Here is a 12,204-nt window from a genome sequence, read left to right as displayed (position 1 = left end):
AAAAGGAAAAACATCGTTCAGCAACCTTTACACTTTGATATGAAGAAGGGCCTCATATACTGTCGAACTGCGAAAAAAAAAAAAATTTCTCTCACTCGGACACTGTTTGACTGACATGTGAAGTGCGCGCCAGGAACGACAATCTTCTTAGTTTACCTGATTAATGCCCTTAATTTTTGGTTCTGGTACTTTCAGTTCCGGCTGTTGTCATCAATCTACCAAAATAAAAGATCAAACGGAGTTTTCGATTTTTATTTCATGGTTCAGAAAAATATTGCTTATTTTCTGAAGTCAACCGTTTTAGCGAATCTTTCTTTGATTCTTAAAAGTCATTTCAGATTTTTGAAAAATAGTTAACGGTTAGTAATTACCAATATATCGTAAACAAACATATCGATAGGTTTTGGTAAGAAGACACAAGTGCGATGAATGTGGTACCAGTATTTTTGTGGTAAGTAAGGATGCATTTCTTTGCTGTAAGCACATTTACAATGCACATTTAATCTGTTTAGCAACATAAACGAAAGCATGGTACAGTGCCGCTTGTTTGTGGTCTATCTTTTCGCGGCAGATGCGTAACAATTAGGGTCTCAGTTGGAAAAAGCTGCTCGGAACCAGAGCAGATTTGGCTTGGGTTCTTTGAGTGTAAATGATCGACGAGTGGCTTGACATTTTTAACGAATCATTACTGTAGCCTACTTGAAACCATCATCTGTTTCTGAATTTGTCATCAGTTATGATTGAGCAGTCTCATAGGAATCGTCCATAAAATGTTAAACCGAAAAAGGGCAGACGATTCTGAATCACACAGGCTGCTGTACAAAATCAGATCTAAAATGATATTTTGAACTGCGACGTCTGCGTAAATGCCCTGTAACAAAATACCTTGTCCTGGTCATGTGTATACACATCAGCTTCTATTGGGAAGATCAGTATTTTATATTAATCACAAATACAAGATAGGAAATAGTTCTGAAGATCGCCTAGCTTTGATTTCAGTTTCAGCGGCAAACTAGCAGATCTGTCCAAACCGGCATCGTTTCATGGTTGAAACTTGAATAATCCCAAATAGATCTGAGTGGGGGTAAGTTTTATAGTATTTCAATTTTTTACGGCAGTTTTAGTTGATGTCTCTGGTGAAGACTACAGTTATATGAATTTTTTGTTGTAATATTAAAATGATTGTTCTTTATTTACACAATTGAATAATTTGTATTTATTTGTTTGCAGATGACGGCATACTGAGTGCTCCAAGAACATACGCCTGCTGGCATTTTGTCTTTTCTGAAGACGTCGAGGCAAGCAGAAGTCACGGTCCTGGCCACACACACACAATGACATGAACAAGAAATGATATTTTTTCATGGGCATATCCAGTATTAAAACTTTATTACCATGCAAACGCAACGATTAGAATTCAGAGACGGTCATCGGTCACACACACACACACACACACACACACACACACACTGGGCGGATCCGGAGGGGGGTTCCGGACCACTTAGGAGCCGGCCTTTGTATTCTAAGTGACGATTTTGGAAAGAAGTTGGCTAATTAGTTTGCTCAGGTTGCGCCAGATCGATCAATTGTCCTTGTTGCGATTCAAATTTTTCTTCTTAATATATTTACTTTTTTGGAAGGTGTATTAGTGGATGTTTCTTGGCTCAGATTGATCCATTTTCCTTGTTTTTATCAACATTTGTCGGACCCCAAGGAGGTTGAACGCTTCGTGTCTTCAACTAAACGCTTCGCGTCGTCAAATTGTCCATAAAAGAAATTTGGAAACTCCCCCTTAAAAATGATGTGATCCGCCCCTGCACACACACAAACACACACAAATAGAGAAGTAATAGATGGATACAGTTTTTCTTTATTTAAATTACAATCAGATGTGGTCGTAGAACAGGCACTGTAAACAAAACCTAGCATGATATACCACTTGTGTGATGTTTCGGTCAATATCTTTATTTTCCTTTCAGAAATACATTGGCGTTTTGAATGTCAAGGGAAGTGATACAAATGCTGCAGCGGGCTATCAAGAACGCGAAGGCAAACAAGGTAAATACCTACTTCTGACATTAGTTTACTTATTAACTCTTTCTATACTGGCCATTATCTCCCCAGTCTCTCCCCAGAAACTGGCCATTTGCATGGGTTTGCAAAAAAATTCTCAAAAATAAACAAAACAAGATGCAGCCTTCAAACTCATAGGTTTTATTGTGAATATATTGCTAAAACATATGCCAAAGTTTGGTTTCATTGTTGTGAAAAAAAATAAGAATATGATGTCCAGAATTTATGGGTATATTTTACGCAATACGAAAAAGGGGGTATGTATTTTGACTTAGATTTAGAAGCATTTTTTCTTATGAAGGCTCTGTTTGCAACAAAACTGTTTCTGTTTACTTGTATGAAGATTGTGCTAACACAAAAACATAACAAATACCAACTGATTTTCCATTTGGTGGTCATGTAAGCATTGTGAACATGTCCGAAAAATCTGATCACACACCATGTGGTCGACATGCAGACCTGAACGGCCAGTGTATGGTGGCAGAGTTGGAAAATAGGAAAAGTCTTGATGCCAATCCTTCATCAAAAACCGAAGAAAATCGTCATTGTGATAAGTTTGCTTTATTCTAAATCAAACGACTAGGATAGATGACAGACACAACGACAAACACATTCAATTCTATGTAAAACATACACAATGCGCACGTTAACAAGCTGGCCATAACAATGTGCCCATCGTGCATTAAGTGTGGCTTTGGTCGGATCAGTAGCCGTGCTTTGTCTGCGATGCTAAACATGAAATTTTGTTAAAGCGACGATTTAGCAATGTTGTTGTTGCTGCTGCTGCTGTCTGTTCTTGTCACGACATCTCGCCATATAACAGTTTTTTCCCTCCTGATTCTGAGAAGAAGCTGTTTAATTGTGATATCAGGCCTAGGAACCCCTGATTTTCACTTGGAGCATTCTCAAAGAAACTTAGCGTATGTTAAGAAAAATGAGTGTACTCCACACTTTGTCTTTTGTTGTTCGTTGTCGTTGCATGTCTACCGTTCCACAGCCACCTACTATAAATGCAAGTGTTAAATGACGTATTTCCACAAAAGACTGCTTGCAGAGAATCATGTGATGCCAATGACAGGTAAGGACATGTGGTAATACATACTACGTTTTGGAACCAGGGAAAATGCAGCACAAATTATTTATCAACCAAATTGATTGACTTGTGCACCATGACAAAAGTTTTCTTTGATCCATAAAAGGCCTTTTGCCAGAAAAATTGCTCTGAACATCAAGTACCCTGCAAGTTGTCACACATTTACATTATTGAAATAAAAAGAAAACACACCAGTAACCAGGTTAGGTACGTTAATATCTATAATCAATATCTCGGCACGTTACTGCCTTCTTCGGGATGGTAAGCTGAACATTATTGAACAAAATAATCGGTTTAGATTGTATACTTTGATTCCTGAACGAAGAAGCAGAGGTACTGCATACAACTGGGACTGTAATATCAGCTTTTGCCTGAAACACACACACATACACTTATAAAATTAATGCAATGTCATTGTATGAAGCCAGAACAATCACTAACTTACATAGTTGGTCACACAATTACCCATCACTGAACAATAAATCGAAGTCGGGTGGATTCAATGACTAAAGCAGTAAAGGCTTTGAAAAACCCCTCATCACAAAACATCCCCCCCCCCAAAAAAAAATTAAATAAATAAAATAAATGAAATAAAACAGGTTGTGTATATAGCGCAGTAAACACCATGCAGGTACAAGCGAAGATTTGACAGAGATTATCCTTGTTTTATATAGCACACATTTTCTAGTTTTAATCTCTCTCTCTCTCTCTCTCTCTCTCTCTCTCTCTCTCTCTCTCTCTCTCTCTCTCTCTCTCTCTCTCTCTCTCTCTCTCTCTCTCTCTCTCTCTCTCTCTCTCTCTCTCTCTCTCTCTGGAAAGTAATTTATTGACCTGTGGGTTATTTGCGTTTGTATACACATTGGTGATTCGTAAACTATGTTGAAAGAGATTGTCAAACAATATTATATGGGTGTCTTAAAAAAATGTATATCAACAAAATCTGTCATTATTATCAGGCACACGGTTTTAACAAAGCTATGTCACGGAATGCAACATAAATGGCTTAAAAAGTCGTGTTTTTGTGTGTGCAGGATATTCGCTAGGACAGGACCTCAAGCTGAACCAGCACAACAGCGATGCATTCTTCCATGGCTTCCACAAAAGTCTTTCACCTATAGCGGGCATTGCATACAGATAGTCCAAAGAGGGTTAGGGTTACCCTAACCCTCCTTTTTAAAAATTCTTTAGACCAATTATCCCTCTGTTCCCATGTTAAACATGGAATAATTCTGGACAAATGCGAGGACGTTAGCTTTTTTTTATTTTATTTTTTTATCATTTTACTTATCATTAAAACTTGTTTAGATTTCGATTCGTAAACCATTTACAGTAATCCTTTGGTTTTTTTTAACTTTGTTCATCTTACCACAGTCACTTCGTTGTTTAGATTTATCATTAAATTTGTTACCATTATGCAGGAAAAATGTAGAATAAAACCAGGAGAGCTTTCGGTAGAAGATATTTCCTGTGTCAAAAGTTAATGCTTATTCTGATTGATGGGTGCTCCAAACTAACTTATTTTGACTGCCTTATTCGAATTCATTTCCAAGACAGGGCTGAGAAGTGGAGAAGCTTAGGAGAGTATCGTAAAAATTGTCTGGGTGTTTATGCAAAACTTTCGAATATGTCAGAGTTTACTTTAGAGATTTTAAATACTGTTAACTGACAGAAATGCTATAACTTCTACGCCAATTGACTGGATAACTTCATATTCAGCATACTTAAACTTGATTTTATGCATGTGCAGTTCACAAAGTGGCAAATTTGTAGGTTAAATTATCTAACTTTTGCATCACCAATGACACCAACGCTTTCGTGTCTGAGGATTGCCCTGAACCTAGCTGTAACTGCATGCTTTCTTCAGGTCATCGATAGCCTGGGGTTGAAGGGGATGTGTTTACATACTCAGACATTCAAAATAATCAAAAGGGTAAAAGCCTGAAGGGTTTAAATTTGGTAAAAATGGCTACCGCTCAATGTCAAAACTCGTTCTGTTTAGTCGACCCCCGAATTTGGAGAAAAAAATTAAAATTGCACAAAAGTCAGACCATTCAATCAACAAAATTGCCACTTACTGGAAAGGCAGAACATAAACTGAAGTTAATGAATACCATATATAAAATAATTGGTTTAACAGATGCAGAAGTAATTTGCATGGTTGTGGGTGTCCTTTTTAGGGGGGTCAACCCTGTAGAAGAGACGATTTTCTTTAATTATCAATCCGTAATATATTGTTTGTTATGCATACAAGATTAACATTGACAAATACTTCAAGACTCCTCATTGATCTTAAGAAATGTTGTGGGTTTTTTTGTTACTGACTGATTCACTTTCTATTCACTTTACTCTACATAAGTCACGACAAGAAAAGCAAGGGAGGTAATTTCTTCGGAAGAGGTAATTCTCTCCCCTCAGAACGATTGTTGTAGTTTGTTTGATTTTGTTCCCTTCTAATAAGTATTATTTAAAATAGATCTTTACATCTTGATGTGAAAGGCGCAGTACCCCCCTCCCCCCAGGATGTTAAATTCTAGGTTGTGTCCATGTAAAATCCTGATCCTAGTCAAGATCCGAGTTGGCTTTTCATGCAACTGTGCCTCTTTATGCCACTCAATTAGACATACTTTGCAATCCATAATTGCACGAAACTAAGTACAGGAAATACGTTGTTGTCGTGTTTTTAATATTACATAATGAAATAAAAAATGTCACAACTGGTTTCGTGTTGGGCTTTCTCTCTCTGTCTGAATCTCATAATTACTTCCTTCTGAGGCCTGAAATGTGTTGCAGGCATTGTTCAGCTTACATTTATTGTTACAATTTTTGTGGATATGTTATTAAGTGTGTCTGTGTTTCTATCATTCGTTATCAGTGTGGTTAAAAAAAAAAAGCACACGTCAAAGTAATTTACCCTTCATCATTATCAAAACATGCAGATACAGGTAATACATATTTGTGATACTTTAAACAAATACAATGTTTGTTTGTTGCGTCTTTTCTTTTTTTCAGAGCAAACACACATCGTATTTGTTCAAACGTGTATATTCTGCACTTTCTAATACCCTGCATGGATCTCCAAATCAAGAATAATGAAAAGTCGTCTAATAGCCCTGCAGCACTCACACGAACATGATAGAAGCTTGCATGCATGCACCCAGGCTCGCTGTCTTCGGCTAAAAGAGCTTACCGTTGGATCTTCGCTCAGACAAATGTAGCTGTCTTGTCCACTTGCTCCTGTCGCATAGATCTGCAATGTGCAACATCATCTTTGATTAATAAGTCTGAGGCACAGACAAACAGTTACACACACGCGCGCACATTTGCGAGAGAATGCAGGTCAGTCTATTCAATCAAACAGTATAAAAACATACCACAGACGTGGTGGTGGAAACTGGACATTCGCCGTATAACAAACTCGAGAGATTCATTTGTGTGTGTATGTTTAATCAAAAGTTCATCTTGGGCACATTCAGTCTGTATTGTAACAGGACCCATCCCGTAAAAACTTCGAACAGATCTATTAAATTCTGAAATCCTTGACAAGGTTTTTTTCCAATCATCTGTATCTGATCGAAGTAAAAAAAAAAAAAAAATCAGCCAGTACACGCATCTACCCCCTCACACGACAATACATATGTGGCGAAAAAAGGAATCGAGAGGGGGGGAACAAGGAATAAATTAGATCCAGAAATAATTCCACTTCATCATTCCAAAATTCAAGTGTGAAGTGATCGGATAAGCTTACTGTGGTAAAGATACGTGCTTAGTATCACAACTGAAAATACAAGCCCTAGGGTTTTAAATCAAGGAAACAATTAAAGTTAAGGAAAGATCAACAGAAATGTCGAGAACATGTAAAACTTGATATTGTACTTACAATCCGTTTCAGCATGCTCTTCGAATAATAATCTCCCAGTCATAGGCTGGGAAGCGTTTGGATGTGTGCGAAGTAATTGCTATAAAATTCATTTTAGGTGCAGTTGATTCATTTCAGTGTGCCTGCACACATCTAATCGAGTTGGCCGGGAAAAAACCATGCGAAGAGTCCGAAATATCGTACATTTTATTTTAGTTTTCGGAGCGACAGTTTTTCACAAGCTACCCAAGGAAACTATTCAATAACATCACACGACAGCTTAATCAGCATGGCGTCTCTCTCTGGCGCCATGATGGAAGCGCCTGGTCAAAGCACATCAGAGGTAAGAATTGACTCGCATTCTGTTGAGAAATAACTGTTTCAGCAGCCGTTTATGTAGATGCACACATGTAGTTGTATTATTCACACAGTGTTGATGTATATCGCCGTGTAAAACTAATCCGGCAGGTCACGGTGTGTGTTTAGATCTACACGTGTGTTTGGCACCGACTGATTTCATCTCCATTTCTCACTCCCTGTTGGATAGGATGATATAGTATGAGCTTCTCGTGAGAGTCAGTAAACAGTTTATTGGTCTCATCTATGTATAGATATATTTGTTTGTTTCCCAGGGGCGCATTTCACTGCTCGCATTATAATGATAATTAGGCGATTGCAGATTCAGTCTTTGTCTATGTGCCTTGTGAAATTATGTCCATTGAAAACAACGTAAATCGTGCATGTGACTGTTAGGTAATACGTTTTTTGCATGTTCAGCTTCACCTATTTACGTTGCGTTTATTTATTAATCTGTGCATTTGTTAGTGGATATGTACATGTATTTCTTTCAAGGTTACCTGACATTATATCAGTGCATTCAATGACACTGAAATTAAGGATACAACACGAAGACAATTCTTACAGTATTGTTTCTGTTTCTTTTGCAGGAGTTTCCGAAGCTTCCAGATCCCATTTGTGTAGTTTGTCTCCATGAAATTAGTGTAACTTCGACCGAAAAAGTGACACTGGGAGAGAAAGGCTGTACCTCCATAAACTCTGTGAGTAAGGAGCTCGGGGATGCAGTTCACGCAGAGGCAGGAGATTCTGTACATAAACGGTGTCGAACGTCCTATACGCATAAAAAAAGAGTGCAGGCAAAGCTAAAGGAAGTTCAGGACTTACCTTCAACCCGAAAACGGCGATGCATAAGGCCAAATGACATGAACGTACAACCACTATGTTTGTTCTGTGAAAAAGGGGAGATACGGCTGAACAAGGGAAGGAGAGGTCTTGTGCCTGTCAGGACTATGCAGTTCCAGCAGACAGTGCTTGAAACGTGTGAGAGCAGGGATGATGCATGGGCGCAAAAAGTCAAAGCTAAAATAGAATATGTGCAAGACTGTTTTGCTAGTGACACAGTCTATCATAGTGTGTGCTACACCAACTTTAGTACTGGCAAAAATATTCCCCAAATGTGTCATGACGATGTGCAACACAAGATAACTCTTTGTGCTGGGAGGCCTGAAGACAAAATCCGTCTTGAAGCATTTTCTCATATTCCTCAGTACTTGGAATCTGTTGACACAGCTCAAGTCACAGTGAGAGACCTAGTAGGAAGAGATGAACAAATTATTGAGAGACTCTGAATGTCAAGCTTACTCTCATAGGTACATGCAAATAAAACTAATGGAGCATTATGGTGATGAAATTGTGTTTGCGCAATCCAGCAAGAAGGCTGATGTCATCTCCCTTAAAAGGACGGCACATACAATTCTACGTGACTTTTATAAGGAAGCAAGAAACTCTGATTCAGAAACAGAAGCAATACGACTGATTAAGGCTGCTGCAAGTCTCATCAGAAGTGATATTGCATCGTTGGCAGGTACAAAAGACGTCTATCCTGACACAGAATCAATCAGGGATCACCAGAACTATGTGCCACACTCATTGACATCATTTCTGCAGCATGTGACAAAGAAAGAATGCAACCTGAAAATGTCAGCAATAGGACAAGCTATCATTCAGCTCAGTAGGCCAAACACTCTTATTGCACCATTGCAGTTTGCTCTTGGCGTGCAAATGCACCGATCATTCGGTTCTCGGTTTCTGATCGACACCCTCAGCCACCTTGGCTTTAGCTGTTCTTACACAGAGGTACGGAAATTTGAACTGAATGCTGCGCAATCATATGGCATTGATCTCCCACCTACTACCGAAAGCAACAGTGTTCAGTTCATTGCAGACAATGTTGACCACAACTCGGTGACGCTGGATGGAAGACACACCTTCCATGGTATGGGTATTATGGCCACTATCACCCCTGGTGTCAACACAGCCCGACAAATACCACGACGAGAAGTCAGCATGAAAGACATCAAAGCCATTGGACAGATCAACATCAACTTCTACAGGTAACGGTACATTATGCACATATCTTTGTAAAATGGCTTCAGTTATGTATATTCTTCCACATCCATTTAACAAGAGTAGGGCGTGTGTCTACACTACTGATGGAACTTTGACATAATGCAGATCATTTTGACTAGATGGCATGATTATCTTACGTCGAGTGTGTGTGTGTGTGTGTGTGGGAGGGTGTTGTTGTTGTTGTTGTGTTGTGTTGTGTTGTGGTGTGTGTGTGTGTGTGTGTGTGTGTGTATGTGTGGGTGTGTATGTGTGTGTGTGTGTGTGTGTGTGTGTGTGTGTGTGTGTGTGTGTGTGTGTCAGAGAAAGAGAGAGACAGACATAGTGAGAAAAATGTGGGTAAGTAAGAGACATTTGAATTTAGTTTCCATGCTTCTTTTTCAGGTCTGATTGGGCAGGACTGAAAGCATTGGTCTTCCACGAAACTCCCACCATCCAATCGGACGACGACACTGTCAACCTTGACCTGTTATGGACAATTTCATGGCCGCTGAAGTCGCCGTGCCCACTGTGGAATGGAATGATGCAAATGATGCACGACGGAGAACATCCTGGGAAGTCAAGTTTCATCTTCTTACCAATGATTGATCTTAGTTCCACTGACATGTCATGCATCTATTCCACGCTGAAGTTTGTTTGTGGTCAAGCTTTCAAGAACAAGGTTGCTCCCATCTTGACCTTTGACCAGCCGCTCTACATAAAAGCACTTTCAATCACCAGAAGTGAGAATGCCGACAGTGAGTTGCAAAATCTCATCTTGCGTCTCGGAACTTTCCATCTTCAGATGAGCTTCCTGGGCACAATAGGCTATTTGATGGCGGGATCTGGTCTCCAGGAACTGCTCGAGGTGCCATTTGCTCCAAATGCAGTTGTACATATGCTGACTGGGAAAGCCTACGCACGAGCGATCCGGGCACATTTGCTCACTGATTCTGCGCTTCATGCCCTTCTGATGGCAGACGCTTTCCAGGTCCCTCAAATTTTGTTTTGCCCAGAGGAAGAAGAATCCAACAGAGACGAAGAAGAGGAGTCTGAAGGCGCATCTCTTGCTGCAGTTTTGGAGCTGTCACCAGAACGCAGCGAACTTGATGGGCATCTAGTGGAGGACCTGGGTCATGACGATTTGAACACAGCTAAGAAACTCCTGCAAGATCTCTTTGCGGGCAGCGTATCGACTGATGAAGCTATCAGACATGAAGTCGTCCCTCTCATTAACAGCAAGCTAGTCCAACAAAAGGAAATGCTATCCAGCAACAGAACGGCGGCGTTATGGATTCAGTACATGCAAATGATTGAAATTCTTCGAAAGTCAATAAAAGCGGAAAGAACTGGCAATTTCAAACTTCACTTGGAATCTGTTCAGGACATGTTGCCGTTTCTTGCAGCATCTGGACACAACAATTACACAAAGTCTGGCTGGCTGTATCTTCAACAGATGCTTGATCTTCAGGATACCCACCCAGAAGTGCACGCGTTCTTCAGCAGAGGCCATCATGTCGTGAGAAGAACTAATCGTTTCTGGGCAGGGATTTCTACTGATCTTGCAATTGAGCAAGTACTCATGCGGTCTGTGAAAAGCAATGGTGGTCTCACTCGGGGTACTGGAATGGGGGAGGCAGAACGACTTGTTTGGCTACTGTGTATGCCTGCCTGTGCAGAAATCCACGACGCAATGCAGTCTGTCACAGACGTTGCATTCCGTTCTAGCGAGCAACAAACGCAGCACAAAGAGTTGAGCGTGGCAAGGCAGAAGCGAGATCACACAGACATTCAGCTGATCTTGAGATATCTGCTTGATAGGAACCCTTTCACTGTGGATACAGCCCTCCGATCCATTTCAAGCGGAAAAGAAGCTGAAGCTACTGTGAATGCAGAACAAGCAAAAGGCGTAGGAAACAAGATTCTGAGCAGCATGATCGGAAATAATGTTGTGGATTTCACCTTTAAAAAGAAGGATCAAGCTGTAACCATGGCTCTGAAAGCCAAGTCGTCCAATCTGCATGATGATCTAGTACATGTTGACTCCATGCTGTTGTTCCAGAGACTAGTGACAACTGTGAAGAACACCAACGGATGTCTTGAGGACGCCTTTGCCTTTGAGATGTGCAGTGTCCCAGCATCGCTGTTTGATTCGGGTGGTCTGCCAAGACAAGGTACCAAGGCTGCACTGGCAACTTACATCTGGACTTCAACAAAGCAGGTAAATGGTGTTATTCCTGATGATGTAACATATGTCATCGATGGTGGCTTGCTGTTGCACCTTCTGCCCTGGTGCCGTGGTTCAACATACAACCAGCTTACTCAGAGTTACGTAGACTTTCTCATTCGTCATTTTGGCAAAGGAACTGTTGTTTTTGATGGATACAGCTGCGGACCTACCACCAAAGATGCAGCCCATTTGCGAAGAACAAGCAGAGCCAATACAGCATGTGCCATCACTTTTGAGGGTGACATGGTCCTGTGGGAACCAAAGGAGCGCTTCCTGACGAATCCAAACAACAAACAGCGGTTCATCAACCTCCTTAGTTCCCGTTTTTCACAGCACGGCTTTGACACTGTCCATGCAACTGGTGATGCTGATAGGCTCGTCGTAAAGACTTCTCTGGATTTGGCAAGGAAGGGAAACGTGATTCTGGTTGGCGAGGACACCGATCTGCTCATCCTTCTGTTGTACCATCTTACGCCAGATCACTGCCCCGTCTTCTTCACATCAGTGAGATCATCGACAGCAAAATCAGCTGCAAAAGTGTGGGACATC

General features: G+C 40.5%; 1 long non-coding RNA gene across 1 annotated transcript; it reads left to right on the top strand.

The window, feature by feature from the left end:
* The first annotated feature begins 21 nt into the window (after positions 1 to 21).
* Positions 22 to 6,895, top strand: LOC138975599 (uncharacterized). Its single transcript, XR_011458695.1, has 5 exons — positions 22 to 451; positions 1,000 to 1,084; positions 1,231 to 1,298; positions 1,980 to 2,058; positions 4,198 to 6,895. It is a non-coding gene; the product is annotated as an uncharacterized lncRNA (long non-coding RNA).
* The last annotated feature ends 5,309 nt before the right edge of the window (positions 6,896 to 12,204 follow it).

Source organism: Littorina saxatilis, linkage group LG9 (genome assembly GCF_037325665.1).
Source record: "Littorina saxatilis isolate snail1 linkage group LG9, US_GU_Lsax_2.0, whole genome shotgun sequence".
NCBI lineage: Eukaryota > Metazoa > Mollusca > Gastropoda > Littorinimorpha > Littorinidae > Littorina > Littorina saxatilis.
Note: the sequence above shows the minus strand (reverse complement) of the source record. Positions and strands in the feature narration are given on the sequence as shown.